Source organism: Hibiscus syriacus, unplaced genomic scaffold (genome assembly GCF_006381635.1).
Source record: "Hibiscus syriacus cultivar Baekdansim isolate YM2019G1 unplaced genomic scaffold, ASM638163v2 tig00113725_pilon, whole genome shotgun sequence".
In the NCBI taxonomy this organism is placed as follows: Eukaryota; Viridiplantae; Streptophyta; class Magnoliopsida; order Malvales; family Malvaceae; genus Hibiscus; species Hibiscus syriacus.
This window is the reverse complement of record NW_024063471.1, coordinates 7,159,108-7,179,542: the sequence shown is the minus strand read 5'-3', so window position 1 is coordinate 7,179,542 and position 20,435 is coordinate 7,159,108. Positions and strand designations below refer to the sequence as shown.

Sequence of the window (20,435 nt, the reverse complement as noted above, 5' to 3'; positions counted from 1 at the left end):
CTGTTCGAATTTTTCTGCACAGTTCTAACCAAGTCAGTTTTTCTGCACTGTTTTTTTGGTTAGATATTTGATCGAAATTCAGATCTGTTCAGAAAAAATAAAATTAATCAAAATAAAATAAATAGAATTAAATAAAGTTCGCTAAAAATAAAAAAATAAATCAAAAATAAAAACAAATAAAAACAAAAATATAACGAAATGAGTTGCCTCCCATCAAGCGCTTTTGTTTAACGTCATTAGCTCGACGACCTGATTTTTCAAAGCGTGGGTTCCTCTAAATTGATTTCTTCGATTAGACCAACCGGAACATTTTCATAATATGGCTTCAATCTTTGACCATTAACTTTAAATCGTACTCCTGAGTTATCTTCAATTTCAACAGCACCTTGAGGAAATACTTGAGTAATTGTAAACGGTCCGAGTCATTTTGATTTGAGTTTTCCTGCAAAAAGTTTAAATTTGGAGTTAAATAATAAAACCTTTTGACCGACAAAAAAAGTTTTAAAAGAAATTCTACTATCGTGAAATTCTTTTGTTTTTTCTTTAAATATCCAAGCATTATCATAGGCATTTCTTCGGATTTCCTCAAGTTCTTGAATATGTAATTTCCGAGCTTCACCAATTGCATCCATGTCCATGTTACATTGTTTAACGGCCCAATAAGCCCGATGTTCTAACTCGACCGGTAAATGGCATGGTTTACCGAAAACAAGCCGGTATGGTGACATCCCAATGGGACCTTTATAAGCAGTTCGATATGCCCAAAGTGCATTGGTTAATTTTAAACTCCAATCCTTTCGGTTCAGTTTAGCAATTTTCTCAAGAATTGTTTTAATTTCTCGATTTGATACTTCTGTCTGTCCATTTGTTTGTGGATGGTAAGCGGTAGCAATTCTTTGAGTTACTCCAAATTTCTTCATTAGCGACTTGATTACTCGGTTGATGAAATGTGTTCCTCTGTCGCTTATTATAGCCCGTGGCATGCCAAACCTGATCCGAGTAGTGCTTCCATAGATAAGGATCGTCCCAAATATAGTATTGGGATTCTCGTTTAATTCGATTGATTTCAACTCTCGTCAAATCTAATGGTAACTTACCTGTGGCCAAATAATTAACCATGTCTGCAAACCATGGAGTTATGCTTTGTGCCACCATCAGTTTTTCTTCAGGAAATTCTTCTCTAAGTGGTGGTTCGGATGTGGAAAGGGGAATTCGACTCAAGTGATATGCTACCAGATTTTCGCATCCCTTTTTGTCTTTAATTTCCAAGTTAAATACATGTAAAAGCAGGATCCACCGGATAAGCCTTGGTTTTGCTTCATTTTTGCTCATCAAATACCTTATAGTTGTATGATCAGAAAAAACATTAATTTTAGTACCAAGCAAATAGGATCTAAATTTTTCTAAAGCAAAAATCATAGCAAAAAGTTCTTTTTCCGTTGTCGAATAATTTTTTTGAGCCGAGTCCAAAGTTCGGGACGTGTAGGCTATGACATGTGGCTTTTTCCCTATTTTTTTGGCCGAGAACGACTCCAACGCTAGTGTCTGATGCGTCACACATAAGTTTAAAGGGATGATTCCAATCTGGCGGCTGAATAATTGGGCTGAAATAAGCTTTTCCTTTAATGAATCGAAAGACTCTTTGCATTTTGAATTAAAGTCAAAGTCTTGATCCTTTTGAAGTAGATTGCATAAAGGTTGTGTTATCTTCGAAAAGTCCTTAATAAACCTGCGGTAAAATCCTGCATGGCCAAGAAAAGAACGAATTTCCCTCACAGTTGTGGGGGAAGGAAGTGAGCGTATAACATCTGCTTTAGCTTTATCAACCGCAATCCCTTTAGAGGAAACAATATGACCTAAAATTAACCCTTTATCAACCATAAAATGACATTTTTCATAATTCAAAACAAGGTTATATTCTAAGCATCTTTTAAGCACATTAGTTAAATTATCAAGACATTCATTAAAAGAGTTACCATAAATCGTGAAGTCATCCATAAAGACTTCGATGCCCTTCTCCACATAGTCGAAAAATATACTTAGCATGCATCTTTGGAAGGTGGCTGGTGCGTTACAAAGACCAAAGGGCATTCGTCTATATGCAAATGTACCGAAGGGACAAGTAAAAGTCATTTTTTCTTTATCCTCTGGCGCCACTGGGATTTGGAAAAAACCTGAAAAACCATCAAGACAACAATAATGAGTTTTCCCAGCTATTCTTTCAATCATTTGATCTATAAAAGTAAGAGGAAAATGATCTTTTCGAGTAAGAGAGTTCAACTTCCTGTAATCAATACAAACTTGCCATCTATTTTGAATTCTTGTTACCACTAACTCCCCTTCTTGATTTTCGACCACTGTGACTCCCGTTTTCTTGGGAACCACATGAATCGGACTTACCCAATTACTATCCGAAATTGGATAGATTACGTCAATGTCAAGGAGTTTTTGAATTTCTTTCTTTACTACTTCCATCATTAGTGGATTTAATTGACGTTATCCTTCACGTGATGGCTTTGCTCCTTCTTCAACTTTGATCTTATGCATGCAAGTCGAGGGACTTAATCCTTTAATGTCGGCAATGGTCCATCCTATGGCTTCTTTGTGAGATTGTAATATCGCTACCAAAGCTTCCTCTTCTCCTTTGGATAATTTACTTGAGATGATCACTGGTAAAGTTTCATTTTCGCCCAAAAAGACATATTTCAAATGATCAGATAATTGCTTCAATTCTACCTCAGGTTCCTGCAAAATAGAAGGTAAAATTTTAGTTTTAGAGGAATATAAAGATAAATCATAATTGATTGAATTAATATTTTCAAACTCCCTTTCTTCATCTTCGTGGCAAAGTTCAGGATCCTTAAAAAGATCATAAGAAAAATTAGATTCAATATATTCATCAATTAAAGGATCTATAATATCAATAAAATTAATTCTTTCAACATGATCAGGGCATTTCATTTCTTTGTAAACATCAAATTCAACGATCTCACCATCAAATTCCATTGTTAGTATACCACTTCTAACATCGATCTTTTTATTTGTTGTGCTTAGAAAGGGTCAGCCTAAGAGTACCTATGAATAAGAATCCGACTTATCATGTTCCATGTCAATGACATAGAAATCTGCAGGAAAGAATAATACATCAACCTTTACCAAGACATTTTCCGTTACTCCCATTGGATAGATCACAGATCGATCAACCAACTGTATGGTTATTCCTGTTTCCTTCAAAGGCTCGTTAGTAATCATTTTATATATAGAAAATGGCATAACATTAATTGAAGCTCCTAAGTCACACATTGTACGTTTAATTTTGAAATTACCTATTTTGCAAGGTATAGCGAACATACCTTGATCCTTCATATTTGGTGGGAGTTTTCGTTGAAAAATTGTAAAAACATGTTCTCCAAAATTTACCTTTTCGTGTCCCATTAATTTCCTCTTTGTAATACAAAGTTCTTTTAAAAATCAAGCATACCTTGGTACTTGTCGAATTACTTCAAGAAGAGGTATGTTGACTTGAACTTTTTTGGAAAACCTCTAAGATCTCCCTTTCTTTAGCTCTTTTATCACGCTTCATCAAACTTGATGGGAAGGGTGGTGGCGTGATTTCATGAGAAGAAAGAGAAGGATGTGAGTCAGATGTACCTTGTATTTCTAGAGGTGGCGTTTCCTCTTGTTCTTCCTGATGTGCGTTTGTTTCTGCTAGAACTTCAGGTGATATTACTTTTCCACTTCTGAGTGTGATGTCACTAACATTCTCTCTCGGATTTAACTCCGTTTGAGAAGGTAGTTTTCCTTATGATTCCAATTTTCCCATAGTTTAAGCTAGTCGGCTTACTTGATTATCTAACTCTTGAAGATGTGTTTCTGTTCGGTTTTGGAATTTTTTCTTGGGATGCAATGAACTATTCTTGTGAAATTGCTAACTTTCCTATGAGTTCATCCAATGATGAGTTTTGCGTTTGTTGTTGAGGAGGAGGCCTTTGTTGATAAGTTGGTCTCTGATTTGCGGCATAGCTGAAGTTTGGGTGTCTCGCCATCCTGGATTGTAAGTATTGTTGTATGGGTTGTATTATCTTTGTGGAGAACCTGGAAAGTTCCCTACTGCATTGATTTCTGCATTGCCTCTTTTTTGTATCAGCGAGCAGCAATCCGTCGGATGGTCTAGCTTTGTGCATATCCCACATGCTCTTGTTGCTCCAGATTTTCCTGCAACAAGTGAATTAACTACTTCAATTAATTTATCTAACTTATTTTCAAGGGAAAATGTATTTATCTCGTGAACTCGTCGGCTGGGTTCACTCAAAAACTGTTGAGAGTTGTCTGCCATGGTTTAAATCAATTCCCTTGCTATTGTTGGGGTCATGTTAACTAATGCTCCTCCACTAGCGGCATCCACCATTTTCATCTTCATTGGTAAAAGACCTTCATAAAAGTATTGAAGTAACGTTTGCTCACTTAATACGTGTTGCGGACAACGTGCACAAAGCTTTTTAAATATCTCCCAATAGTTATAAAGACTTTCATCACTCTTTTGCTGAATGGAAAGAATGCTCCTTCGCAACTCGCTTGCTTTAGCCGCTGGAAAGAACCTATCAAGAAAAATTCGATTCATGTCAGCCCATGAATTAACTGAATTTGGAAGTAAATAAAATAACCAATCTTTAGCCAAGTCAGATAAAGAGAAAGGGAAAGCTCTCAATTTAATTTGATTCCCGGCAACGGCGCCAATTTGATAACCGTCGTTTTGCTATCAAAATAATTCCTGGCTTCTTAATAAATAAAAATGAAAATGTAGTATATAGAAGCAGGGTCGATCCACAAGAACTGTGGTGTTTCTGATTTAATAAAACTCTTTCTTGATTTTAGACAAAGATAGAATTTCAGATGAAGTAGAAAAGATATATTAAAATAAAAAAAAAAGATAAATAATATAATAATAAATATTAATAGTAATAAATATAAAAGGGGGATTTTTTTAAAAGTTGTGGTTAAAATAAAAAATAAGAATTAAATAAAAGGAAAAAATAATTAAATAAACAAATTAAAGAGATTAAGATAAAGAGTTGTGAAAACAACCTCAGACTACAGCTTCGCCTCAAATTCCTCGGATCATCGAAACAAAATTTTACTTCAAGATTCACGTAACCTTACAAGAACAATTCTTCGCTGCCAACTCGGATTGTGTCGTTTCAACAACAACTGATTCCGATCTCAGTTTCCTCTTAGCAAATAATTTTGCTAAGTGTGTTCTCAGGAAGTTGAATATGCTTCAATAAGCAAATCATTCTTCAAACATTAACCATAACAATATCCGGACCAATGTCGAAATAGTTTTGATTTGAAAAGTAAGCTTCAGGAAACAGAGAGAAAATCCGAAGAGATTTAAGTACCTTACAATTCTCATGTTTGGAATTGAACCTTCGCTTTAGTCTTCGACTTGAAAGAAAATTAGCTAAGCATAACCAAAGTCATACTTAGCATAATAGAAAAGTATGCAAAAAATAGAGAGAAAGCTAGAGAGAAAAAGAAGATTTTATTCTCAAATGAGAGAGATATGTTTCTAGGCTCACCCTTAGATGGTATTTATAGCCTTCAAAATCCTAAAAAGAAGCTAAAACATCTTAAATCCTAATTAAAACACTTAAAACTATTTAAACTAAAATACCAAAAAAATAATAATATAATATTCTAAATCCTAATTAAAATACTAAAACATATTTAAACTAAAATACAAAGATAAAGATAAAATATAAAAATAATATCCTAAAACTTAATTAAAATACTAAAAACCTATTTAAACTAAAATACAAAGGTAAAATATAATGTTTAAAATATTATCCTAAATTTGAGTTTAATCCAAATCCGAATTCCAACCAGCTTTGATTCCGAAAATAAAAAGATCTGCAGAATTGTGTCCTTTTTGTGCAATTTCCATAATCTTACGTCCTGTACAGAAAATGAATTAAAATGAACAAATAAGACAAAAAATCAATGATTAAAGAGTAATTTAAAAGTAAAATATTAACTAAATTAAGCACTTATCATGGGGCAAGAGAGGCAGTGTTTAGATATTCCGGTGGAAAATCATATATCTGCAATAAAAAAATGGAAAATAATCAGCCTTGGTTGAAAAGATAAGAACAAAGGGATTAAGAATCATATATCCCAAGAAGCAATAATCTGATACAAATACACCATGTATATGCAAGAATAATCAACTAGAAATAAGACACACATATCTAGTAAATGTCTTTATAAAAATAAGCAGCAGATTCTCAAATCATTCAAAAGAATTGTAAATTTTTCATATACAAATATAAGAATTGATCTCAGGTCCCACATCCATCCAATTTCTCAGTACTAATGTGGTTTTACAAATAAATCCAAATAAAACTATTGTCATATGGAGATAAGAGGCTGATGGTAATCTACATGCAACTGTTCCAGTTTTTGAGCTGCCCAAACTACATACTATATACTTTATAGAGTGGTGTCCATGCAAATTAATTAGAGGAATTACATGATATACATCTTCTTAAATTGAAATGCTTCATTTTGTTACTCTCCTTTGGGGAAGGATTTCTTTTTCTGCCTCGTACTCTTAAATTCTCTCCCCCCATGGGTGAGGAAAAAGTTGATTAAACCAGAATAACCGAACAAATAGAACTGATTTAACCAAAATAATCAATTTATTTGGTTTTTTGATTTATTTAGTAAGCTTTATCCAAATAAACCGATTTAATTTTTAATTAATAAATAAACCCTAAACTCATATTCATACCCATCCAAATATTCAAATATCCAATACCCATATAAAACCCAACCCAACTATACTCGAAATATAAACCCAACCTAAAAATTAAAATACAAACACAATTGAATTGACCAAATAATTAATTTAAATATCCAATTAATTAATTTAATCTAAATATGAAATTAAATATACAAACATGAAATAACTCAACCCAATTATCCAATTAATTTGATTAATTGCATATATGTTTAATTTGAAAATGATAATTTTTTATTTTATAAATAAATAAATCTTAAAAAGCAAAAAAAAAAAAGTATTAGTTCAGTTTATGCAGTTATTTCAATTTGGTTAGGTTATTTCAGTCTTAACAATAAAATCAGTTCAATATACTCGGTTTAGATGGCTTAACCAGTTAATTCAGTTTAGATGGCTTAACCAGTTAATTTGGTTATAGGAATATAAAAACCAAACTGACCAAACCAACTAGATGCACACCTCTAATCTCTCTTGAAATTTTTTGAAGTAATTGTTTCCCTGAGTTTTACACTTTAGGGAGAAAAATGATGCTTAAAAAAATTGATATGTCAATGATAAAATTGTTGAAGACTATGTAGCAGAAAGAAATGAGATTAAAAAAATGATATTTACAGATCATACAGTGTCTAGTTGCTTGGCAAACCACTTATTTAACTCCATTATGCAGGATGAATCTCCAACCAAGTACGGACGAAAGTCAGAATAAGCCAAGTAGATGCCTTCCTCTGCATGTAAACATCATGAGTTAAAGCTTATCAAGAAGAAGCATGCAACTAGAAAAGTTTCCCTCTATTCTTTCATTCCCCTAATGCTAAGCACACAAAATCTCAAGCTCTTATATCCATTTGTTATTTGGCAGTTTTTCAGAACCAACAAGGAAACAACATAAATATATTATCACCATGAAAAGAACCAAATACACAATTACAAACGTAATGCAGAAGACAATAAGATTCAAAGTAACACAACCAAACTGATGGGCTTCCAAAATGGGTATAAGGGATGAGGCAGAGCATTATAAACCATGCAGGGTTAAAGGCAGTCTTCATTGACGTAAATCAAACCCATACTGAGATCAACCTCTTACACAACTAGATCAAAATCACATGCATCATTTTGAAATGAACATAACAGCATAATAACTTAACATAATAAAAAACGAAAATAGTACCATCTCTAGAATGGTAATGTGCCAGCTCTTGTGCTTTAGATGCTATTTTTCCAAGAACTTCATTTATCTAAATCGTAGAGGAAAAAGAGGGATAAATACTACTTCAATGTTAAAGCAGATAAACAGTTTCCTCTGAGAAGAAAGCTATGAAAAAAAATAAAAGGAAAAGCTATTTGTTAAGATAAATTTTCATTTAATTCCTTTTACACTCTGTGCTACAGAATCAAGTCATGCAGCATAAACAACAACTCAGAGATATACATTCCATCCCAGTTTGATCAAATTTGAACATAAAAAATTTCAAATATTTAAAGTGACAAGAGATAGGCTAGATTTACGTACCTGCAAGTTCCTTACTGAGAGACTATCATCTATTGTTGTAAGGTGTCCATTGGCGGTAGATGTTGCAGCAATTCGTGCCCGTCTGCCATGGATCAAAGCTGTAGCCTGACCCGTAAGCATATGAAATTGAGACTACAAATGCCTAAGATGTTTCTGAAGCTCTAAGGCTTCATCTTTATACGCTGTAGTTGCATCCCTACAGGAAAAAAGAAATCCATCAGTATAACAAGCTATTATGGAGTACACTAAAAATATATAATCCTCTCGAAAACGCGACATCAAGAAAGATACATCCAGGCTATCTAAAAATATCACACCAACACCACCCCTTAGCTAAATGTCTTCAGGGTTATCAACAGCTTAATCTTGAGTTACATCATGATTAATCTCTTTATATAGCAAAAAGAAAAATATTAAAGAAAATGCCAATAATGACACAATGTCGTGTGCTAGTGTTGTACATCGATAAAGCAATAGAAATACCTAATATCTTTTAATCCTTCTTCAGTTCCAAAAACTACCTCCTGATTATCCCTCCTCGAGGAGAATGCTGAAATGCTATCATAAACAAAGTCCAAGTCTTCCCCCTATTTAATCAAACAAAACTCAGATATTAATGCTCTGCCTCAAAAATTGTAGCAAAATAATACGTAATAAATAAAAATTGACCTCCAACAGCTTCCCTTCTTGTACGATTTGCTCGTAGATGCACAAATTTAGATTGGTTCCATCAATGATAACCTAAATAGAGGGTTTAATCTATCGATTTTGTTTCCTAACCAAAGAGAAATAGAGGAGAGTAGAAATGGAGAGGGAATTGACAGGGAGAGTTCAGATAGGGAGAGGACGTTGGAGGGGCAGAGGAAAGAGCAAATCCAGTCAAGGATGGGGCGGGTATCGTCGATTTTGTTTCCAAACCAGTGGACTGCTGCAAAAAGAAAAAGGAAAAAGAGAAAAAGGGGGAAGAAGCGGGAAAGGATGAAAATAATGAGAGAAAATTAAAATACGACTTTTACAGATGACACACAATTAAAACTGTACTCCGTGTTTTTGAATTTTTTTGATTATGACTATTAAATATGAAACACATTATTGTAAGTCATAAATCGTTCAGATTTTAAAAAACATGACATTTGTTTTATGACACATATGTTTTGCAAGTCATAAATTACCGTGTGTCATCGTTCGTGTGTCATTAAAGGTATATTTTCTTGTAGTGACTATTAATTAGCAGAATAATACTGTTCTAAATGTATTTTTTAATGGTTATCTGACACTTTAACTTTAAAACATAAAGATAACAACCCTTTCGAACAATCAGATTATGACTATCAAATAGTTTAATATCTAATATTTTCTATGAGAGTATGAATTAAAAAAAAAGTTAAGCATTGTCACGGCTCAAAACATCGATATATAAAAATAGGTTAAAAGAGGAGAGACAAATAAATGGTTGTAGCATTAGGAAATAAAGTTAGAAGAAAAGAAATGCGTCATATAAATTTCAATTTCCAAGTAAGATAATGGCATAAAATATTCCATAAACTTAGAACCTACTCATAATCATATGAAAAATTAATCAAGATCTAATCACGTCAAATCGTCAAGATTAAGATACAAGATGCAGAAGGGTAGTTGAATTAGTCGATAGGTTGAAATTCTTGAGTATATCTTTGGTTGTGATCATCCAAGAAGATAGAATTTTCTTGAGTATAAACTCTCTAAAGAGATAATAGAAAATACAAGTTGTCTATTTCTTGGGGACATAACCTCTTTATATAGCTAATTTAAGAATCAATTATTGTGTGTACTTCTAACTCTGCCACTCATCGAATTATAAATACAACTATAATAGTATATATCTACACTTTTATTTCCATTATACTTCTAATACCTTATGACTTTATAACATAATTGATCACTTAATTTATTTATATTTTATGATAACAATATGCATTAAAAATATATGGTAATAATTATAGATTTTGATCTAACAATCTCCCACTTGGGCAACATATGTTTCCTGATAAATGTATAACCATATGAGCTCAAAATTTGTTATCATGCAATAAGTATCTTTAATAATCACATTCATCAACTATAGGATCAAAGCGACCTTTGACCATAACAATCATAACTAGACCTACCAATGGTCACGTATACAAATATAATCAAATGACTTAGCTCAATCATGGAGTGTAGCATGGAAATTACATACAATATGAACCACACATGTCTATTTTAAACCGATCTTTTTTAAACATTAGTGAGATCAAATTTTACCAAAACTAGAGTATGGATAAATCAAAAAAACTTTATTTATGCAGAAAATAATCTTAAAATAAAATAAATATCCTTAAACTAAAGTAACTAAAATAGTATTTATAACAAATGAGCATTAAAATTACAAACTTCCGCTAAAAATAAATATCTTCAATTGATATTACACCCACATAATTAGTGTGCACATGAAAGACCCAGGGTGACAGTTTCTTAGTAAGCGTACAATCATGAGTTTGTACAAATATGCTCTATAAACACATAAGCACTCTGAATTTTATTTACCAACCAGAAACATAATGCATATGTGCTTAGACTTTAAGGTGTTTCAGTTGTATATGGAAAAAGGACTGTAACTTTGTTTTCATAAAATAACTCAAGTGGTCTTTCTTGTCAACCCATAATTAACAGTTCATGTGACAAAATTTTATATTCTTATTCAAATAAGTCCGAGTCCATAAACCTATGATCCCTTACTTACTAGACCTCTGATATGTGAGCATGTAATATTTTTATTCTTAAATGTATCATATGAATCAATTTGGCTGCTATCCAATAATTTATACCCAAGTTGCTTAAATATCTTCTTAATATCCTAAAATTATACATTATGTCTGAATGCTTATAAACCTGAGTTTACATTAAACTCTTTATTTATTTATGAGGTATAAGGAACCTTTTGCATTTCCTTAGTGTCAAAATCATTCTTAAGGCATTTATTAAAACAAAATTTGTTTCCTTTCGCAATAAAGAGTATATTTTGGTTTACTCCCACCGAACTTATATTTTATTCAATTATCAATCAAATTCATCTCAAAATCAAATGAGATAATCACTTGGTGAAATTTATTATACATAAATTGATTTCCTTAATTTGCATATCATTAGTTTTGTATTATCAGACACAATGTTCTAATTTCACCTTATAAGATATCTCATCAACGTTACCAATGAGAAACACAATTTTGAAATCCAACATATGTAACTCAAGATCAAATATGAGCAAAAAGTATCATGATTATCTTGAAAGAGTCTTTCAATGAAACTAAAGAGAATGCCTCTACAAAATTAATTTCTTTTTTATGAGTATATCCTTTAGATACAATACACGCCTTACACCTATTAACATCATTATTTGCATCCATCTTGGTTTTAAATATCCATTTGTAACCAATCAATTTTAAACATTCAAGCAATTAGATAAGTTCTTAAACTTCATTATCTTGTATAAAACTTATACTCGTCTTACATGACATTAATTCACTTTTGAGAATCAAAACTTTTATGACATGATGAAAGTTGATTATATCATCTTCCATCATCCCATTGTCATCCTTATTTCTTAGAGAAATACAATATAATAATCTAAATAATATTTTTGTCATATGATCTTCTGAAATGATTTCTCATCTCAAATAGAGAGTTATTCAAAATAACATTGTTGAGTTTCTAGATTCACTTCTTGATTAACGAAACGTATTGACACATAGATATCATCAAAAGTGATAGTAATAATTGAGTTATAATCCAATTCCTCATATAAATCAATTCCTTAAAGCCTATTACTCCCTCCAAATTTAACATCCTAAAAAAGATTGTTATATTTCTCATCTTAAAAATATTCTTAATTATGAGATCATGATAACCCCTAAATTTCTCATAATAACCAAAGTAGTAGCTTATTGTTTTAGAGTTCTATTTCTCCTTATATATCCTTACTTATTACTAGAACAACCTTTTATAACATATTGTTATCTCTTTTGAGTTGGACCCTTAACAACTATATTCTGATTTTTTGCACTTATCTTTATATGAACTTTTCAAATAAGTAATTTAAAACTTATTATGCTTCAACTTTTCTTCCTCTTGCACACAATGAAAAAAACATATCTATAATGTACTCCCTCATATTTTCTTGGCCCTTATACTTTATAGATATCAAAGAAGTCAAACATGATGTCATTTAAACTTTATTTTTTAAAAAAAAAACATTTCTCAATTTCATCAAGGAAACCATTGGCCTAAGTAATATTTTTAGATTATGTGTCCCTAAAGTATTAAAAATGTTATGTTTCATGGCCACTAGACTCATGAAATTTAAATAAATTTCATCTCTCAAAATCCTTTACACCAATGAAAAATGTTATCCACATGAAAGGTGAAAATTGTTCTTTCCTTAGTGCAAATTCTATGTTCATACAAACAAAACCTTATGTAAGTGTTTTTTTTATTAATTGAAATTTTTCCCATAAGCATGTGAATAGAATTGATATTAGCAAAAATTGTTATAGCAAAAGAACTAGTTGAATAAAATAAACAACAAGCTCACATAAGCAAACAATAAATTCAAAATAATGATTAATTTTTATCTCAAGATACCAAACGCTACATTAATACCAAGTATTTAAAAATTCATACTAACAACAAACAATACTTTTATTGTAGTAATCAAACATTAACAATAGACTATGTCGATCAAAATACTAATCTTTGGACTAATGTAATGCTCACAAAAAACTACCTTATAATTGTCACATGTTATTACCATATGTGTCGCTTGAAATCCAACCAAATATTAATTTTCCTTTGGGCCAATTAATAAACACATGAATAACAAGAAACACATAATCATATTAATATTTAAAATAAATTATTCTACACAAAAGAGGTCACTTTGGCGATATTATATTTCAACTAATCAATAAAAAATGTTAAACATAATCATAATATTAATTAATTTATTTCAAAATATATATTCTAATAACCAGCAATCAAAACTGAAAAATCTAATTGAATAAATACATATATTGCATTAATAATATAAATAAAACCATATAAATACTATTAACCAATAAATTTCTCTTAATTTTATTATTTCAATTAAATTAAAAGATAACCAAAATAATAATAAATTTGAATACACTTAAACCTCATATCAAGATATTAGGTACTCCATTAATATTTCCTCTTTAGACAAAATATTCACCTTAAGTGATATCTAGTGCGGTAACCAAACATTGATAATAACAAAATGTCAAGCAAAAATCTTACTTTGGGTCGATTTATAACTCACACATCAAACCGAATAATTATCACATGCTTATTATCAAAATTGCACATGTAATTATGTAAAATACTAATTTTCATTTGGGATGATAAATACTAACATATTGTAACATCCATAATCATGAGTTAGTAGAGTCGGGTTAACCTGGGAGAGAGTTTAAATAAACCCACAAGCTTAAAAGAGACTTTTATCTAAGTTTGAGTAGAATTAGGCTTGGATTGAGCCCGATAATTGTAAAAAGAGGTATTTTTAAGTTGCAGTCAAAGTTTGGAGGACACCAATGGGACCATTTCACCATTTTTAGTTTAAAGGCTTAAAACCATTAAGGATTGATGATATAACATTTGATTCTCTATCATAACTCTTTTTCATAAGTTTGTTGTAACACCCACGACCAATGTGGGTGACCCAATCCGATTCGAGGTGTCACATTAGGGCCACCAGAGCGACCTATAGTGAAATCCTGGAAAAATTTAAAATTTCTGTTAAGATGTGTAAAATCATAAAACAAATTATAATTAAAATAAAATTTCAGAAAAGCATTCATATACTACAAATAGAATTAAAATCATACATGTTTCAGACTCAAATATAAAAACAGAATACCATCTACGTGCCCCCTAAACACAATCATTATACTCCACAAGTAACGACGGTGGAACTCCAATACTGATGTCGATAGTTGAACTGGATCAATTTAACCTGAAATAGTGAGTAACAGAGTGAGCTTTAGGAAGCTCAGTAATACATAATTACCAAATGATATTGAAGGAAAAACAGATAACATGCAAGCATAATTTTCCTTATTGATTCAGGCATCTACAGATTTTTGTGGTGAGCTGAGGTCCAACTGATATATCAGGTAGTAGCAGACATGAAGATTATAGTTTAGAGGAAACATTTGGAGGACTATGTTCAGAATATCAGAATAGGGTGTCTAATGTGTTCCCACAAAACCAGTGAAAAGGTATATATCTTTTTAAAATAGTAACGGTTTAAAACATATTTTTAAAATCATGGTAAAACCCTCTAACCTAACACCAATATGTAGTTCCCTAGAAATTCATCCATAAGGACTTACCCTAGGTCCATTGGGTATAGGTGCAAATATAAGGGAACACCTTGGGTCAATAAGGTCTTACCCTAGTCGAAGCATAGGTGCCAACTTGAAAGGAGTGCCCTCAGGTCAATAAGAACCTACCCAAAACACATAGCAGAGGTACCACCCCCAAGGGGGTTCTTTAGAGTCCACAAGGTCTTAACACTAGACCCATTTGGCCCAGGATCCCACCAAAGGGTCACCTTAGATCCGTAAGGAATTACCATCTCGATCGGTATGAACCTATATAAGGAATTACGAGTTTGACTGAGCTGAACCTTCCGTAAGGAATTACCATTTCGATTCATCTGAACCTATATAAGAAATTACAAGTTTGATCGAGTTGAACCTACAGATACTTTATACCAGATCCCAGAGTACCCCGAAGAAGAACATTTTTCATACAGTAATCGGTGGTAGTAAGAAATCAGAGTTCAAACATATTAATTAGTAGAAATCATATCCAGAGATCATGAACCAGATAGGAAGGCTTAAAACTGCAGTAACTCAGAAATCTCGGTAAAACACATTTCAGATCACATAAAACAATCATATAACAGGGAACACACTATAGGAACCAATTATTTTCCAAAGGTACTTGGTATTTATTAGGTAGGAGCCATGAAACTTCTGTAAACTGATTAATTTCAGAAATGATATCCCTATAAAAGGGTTTGATAGCTGATAGATTCATCAGTTATTCGAGACATGATTTATCAATATCGTAAAGTATTCAGATATTTTTCGGAGGGACTACGTAATCAAAAAGGTATTCAAAATCCTTTGCATTAGAGTTACTTGTGATTTTCAGATATGACAATAATGATTCCGTTATTCAGGAAATCAGGGCATTTTGGACATTAAGTTCTTGGAAAATTCTTAGTAATTTGATCTAATAAGGGAGAAATGATGATTCATTGTATTCAAAATTCATATCAATTTATCAGGATATAGAGTTAACTTGAATTGAACAAATCCCAACAATGTGATACATATCACCTGATCAAATCGATGCTTTTCAAGGGTATTCATACTTTAATACTGACAACTCTGGTCGAACTGATCATCTACAATCATCGTTGAATGGATCTTAGGGAGACGAACATGTATTCCAACGATATTTATTTTATTTCTGAATTGTAACGATATCAAGAAATATCGACGTGCTTGATTCTTGGTTAAAAACCCTTATAGATTGTACATCATGTAAGTTCATCAATGTTTCCAAACTTGTCTAAGTTATCGCTTAATTATAGGTCTTTGAGGGTACTTAGGTCATTTAGTAGTCAAGTTATCCCGATCACTTCGGATTTTCCAGAGTAATTCAGTCGTTTCCATAATTCAGAAAACTATGATACTTCCATTTAGTTCAACTTGATCATATAATATAGTTATTTTACACTTCGAGGGTATTTTGGTTATTTTTACCTCATAAGGGTATTTTTATAACTTCTTAATCATGTATTCCCCACATTTAACCTTTAAAGAAATAAATCAAAATTTTGGATTCTGAGATCAATTTATTATTACATAATTCATGGACTTAAAATTATTTTCGATCGGTCTTCCAAATTCCTTTGCGAGTAGTCTGAGTCTTCTACAATATTCTGACGTTATTTTATATCCAGTTTAAGTCAAATGAAAATTAAATACACCTCATGGACCAATTATTTCCAATCATGCATTGACTAATTATCAATGTGTTCCGGAAAGCATACAAAATGTAGTAGAGTATTACCTCAATTTATGAACCATATCGATCAACCATTTAAACTTCGTTCAATCACCCTCAAACTTTGATTCCAAGTCCCATAATGTCTCAGATACAAAGCAAACAAATTTATGTTAGAATCGGAAAACCAAATTTGATTCCAAAGATAAGTGACTGAAAAATGGTTTACCGAGTGCAAATTTGGAAAAATAAACTTCGATTTCAGACTCAAGACGTTGAAAATCATAAAAAAAGGATTTATCTAAAATTTTGAGTTTTTTGTCAAAGTCAAAGTCAATGGTTAGACCGGTCAATAGGCCAGGTCCTGATCGGAATTGTCTAAGGAGTGCAACGGTGGCCAGTGTGAGTCAGAATGGTGGATGAAATGATCGAAAATGAGGAAAATCAAGGCGGTGATTTTTGGTTTCGACGAAGCTTTCACGTTCGATCCCTATGAACGACGATCGATGTGGGGTCGTGAAAGGTCAGGGTTGAGTCATCAGAGGATGATGGATCTATTGATGGTGGCGGGGCACGACAATGAAGGCTAGAACGAGGTGAAATGGTGGTCGATGGCTTGAGGACAGGGTTGCTTCAGGTTATTTGATTTGGGGAAAACTTTTTGGAATTTTTGGGATTTCACCGGGGGAAATTTGTTTTGGGTATATAACCCGAGCCATAATATAATAAAATATGTATTTTATTAATTACATCAAAAATATGAACCTAGCCTAGTGACTAGGGCATAAGCACCCATGACCCTAGGGTCACGGGTTCGTCACCCTAATCCCATTTTTTTCAATAGATCAAAAAATGGGATAATTCAGGGTTAAGTCCATAAACTTCCCACAAGTTCTAAAATTTAGCTATAACTTTTAAAAATTTATAGTTTGGTCCTTAATTTTTCACTTGTTACAACTTTAATTTGATACTTTAAATTAATAAAAATCTAGCCCCTAAATTAGGATGTGACAATTCTCCTCACCTTAAAAGAATTTCACCTTTGAAATTCACTCAAGTCACAGAAATGAATAAGTGAAGCTTTCAGCAATTCTTCACCATATTCAGGTAGCTATTACAGAAGTACGGTTCATTTACTAATCATTAACCAATTGAATGTATATTCTTGTCAAAACTCTCCCTTATTCCCAATAAAAGAATTTGAACATAATTTTCCTTGTGGAATCAATTCGACCTTGGCTATGAGGTTAAGTTCATAGAGCGATAAATATATTCAAATTTCATTTTTTGATTCAGGTAAGAATTTCTCAAATAAGTAACTCTCACATTACTCGTGGGGCACTTTATAAAAATTAGACAAATATTACTGTTATTCCTGTATGCATAGGTCGAGCCCTAACGAATAGAAAACTTAGGTTAGCTCAATATAGAGAGAGGCTCTACCTTGGAGTTCTAGCTCAAAGAAGTACGATTATAGTCTAGGGGCATGACTGACCAGACATCCTATAACAGTTGACCGATCGGTCTACCCAGAAACTTGACTCAACCTAAGCTTTGATACCACTAAATGTAACACCCATAGACCAATGTGGGTGACCCGATCCGATATGAGGTGTCACAGTAGGGCCACCAGAGTGACCCATAGTGAAATCCCGAAAAAATTTAAAATTTCTATTAAGATATGTAAAATCTTAAAAACAAATTATAATTAAAATACAAGTTCAGAAAACCATTCATATACTACAAACAGAATTAAAATCATACACGTTTCAAACTCGGATATAAAAACATAATACCACCTACGTGCCCCCTAAACACATGCATCGTACTCCACAAGTAAATCCAGTGGAACTCCAATACTGATGTCGATAGCTGAAATGGATCAATTTAACCTAAATAGTGAGTAACAGAGTAAGCTTTGGGAAGCTCAATAACATATAATTACCAAATGATGCTGAAGGACATACATATAACAGACAAGAATAATTTTCCTTATTGATTTAGATATATACAAATTTTTGTGATGAGTTGAGGTCCCACTGATATTTCAGGTAGTAACAGACATGAAGCTTACAGTTCAGAGGAAACATTTGGAGGACTATGTTCAGGAGATAAGAATAGGATGTCTATTGTGTTACCAATTTAAAACGTATTTTTAAAACCATGGTAAAACCATCCAACCAAATGCTAATATGCAGTTCCCCATCCAAAAGGACTTACCCTAGGCCCATTAGGCATAGGTGCCAATCTAAGGGAATACCTTAGGTTAATATGGTCTTACCCTAGTTGAAGCGTAGGTGCCCACCTGAAGCGAGTGCTCTCAGGTCAATAAGGACTTACCAAAGAACATAGCAGAGGTATCACCCTAAAGGGGTTCCTTTGGGTTCATAAGGTCTTAACACTAGGCCCATTTGGCCTAGGAGCCCACCCAAGGGTCACCTTAGATCTGTAAGGAATTACCAGCTCAATCACTCTAAACCTATATAAGGAATTACCAGTTTTACCAAGCTGAAACTGTCGTAAGAAATTACCAGTTCGATCCATCTGAACCTATATAAGGAATTACCAGTTTGATCGAGCTGAAGCTGCAGAGACTTCATACCAAATCCCAGAGTACCCCGAAGAATAACATTTTTCAGACAGTAATCATTGGTAGTAGGAAATTAGAGTTTAGACATATCAATTCAGTAGAAACAGTAGCCAAAGATCATAAACCTGACATATATACTTAAAACTTCAGTAACTCAAAAATCTCGGTAAAATAAATTTCAGATTAGATAAAACAATCATATAACAAATAGGGAACACACTAGAGGATCCAGTTATTTTCCGAAGGTACTTGGTATTTATCAGGTAGGGAGCCATGAAACTTCTATAAACTGATTAAATTCAGAAATGATATCCCTATAAAAGGGTTTGATAATTGACAGATTCATCAGTTATTCGAGACATGATTTATCAAGATCATAAAGTATTCATATATTTTTCAGAGGGACAACGTATTCATAAAGGTATTCAAAATCCTTTGTATTAGAGTTACTTGTGATTTTCAGATATGATGAAGTGATTCTAGTATTTAGGAAATCAGGGCATTTTGGACATTAAGTTCTTGTAGAATTCTGAGTAATTTGATCTAATAAGGGAGAAACGATAATTCATGGTATTCAAAATTCGTATCAATTTATCAGGATATCGAGTTAACTTGAACTGAACAAATCCTAGCACTGTGATACCTGTCACCCGGTCAAATCGATGCTTTTCAAGGGTATTCATACTTTAATACTGACAACTCTGGTCGAACTGATCATTTACAGAGTCATCGCTGAATAGATCTTAGGGAGACGAACATGTATTCCAACAGTATTTATTTTATTTCTGTATTGCAACAATATCAAGAAATGTTAACGTGCTTGATTCTTGGTTTAAAACCCTTATAAACGGTACATCATTCAAAACCCTTATAGACGGTCATTTTACTATTCGAAGGTATTTTAGTAATTTTTACCTTATAAAGGTATTTTTGTAATTTCTTAATCATATATTCCTCGCATTTAACCTTTAAAGAAATAAATCATAATTTTGGATTCTGAGATCAATTTATTATTACATAATTTAATGACTTAAAATTATTTTTAATTGGTCTACTAAATTCCTTTGCGAGCAATCTGAGTCTTCTACAATGTTATGCCGTTATTCCATACTTAGTTTAAGTCTAATGAAAATTAAATACACCTCATGGACCAATTATTTTCATTCATGCATTTATAAATTATCAATGTGTTTCAGAAAGCATACAAGAGGTAGTAGAGTATTACCTCGATTTATGAACCATATCGATTGACAATTTAAACTCCATTCAATCATTCTCGAACTTTGATTCCAAGTCCCATAATGTCTTGGATACAAAGCAAACAAATTTATGTCAAAAACTAAACTTAATAGGAAAACTAAATTTGATTTAGAAGATAAATCACTAAAAAATGGTTTACCGAGTGCAAATTTGGC

General features: G+C 32.2%; 1 long non-coding RNA gene across 1 annotated transcript; it reads right to left on the bottom strand.

Annotated features, from left to right (window-relative positions):
* Nucleotides 1–6,191: 6,191 nt before the first annotated feature.
* LOC120187621 lies at nucleotides 6,192–18,500 on the bottom strand. The gene is made up of 3 exons (XR_005522324.1): nucleotides 18,490–18,500; nucleotides 15,922–15,924; nucleotides 6,192–6,402 (listed from the first exon to the last, which is right to left on the bottom strand). It is a non-coding gene; the product is annotated as an uncharacterized LOC120187621 (long non-coding RNA).
* Nucleotides 18,501–20,435: the final 1,935 nt, after the last annotated feature.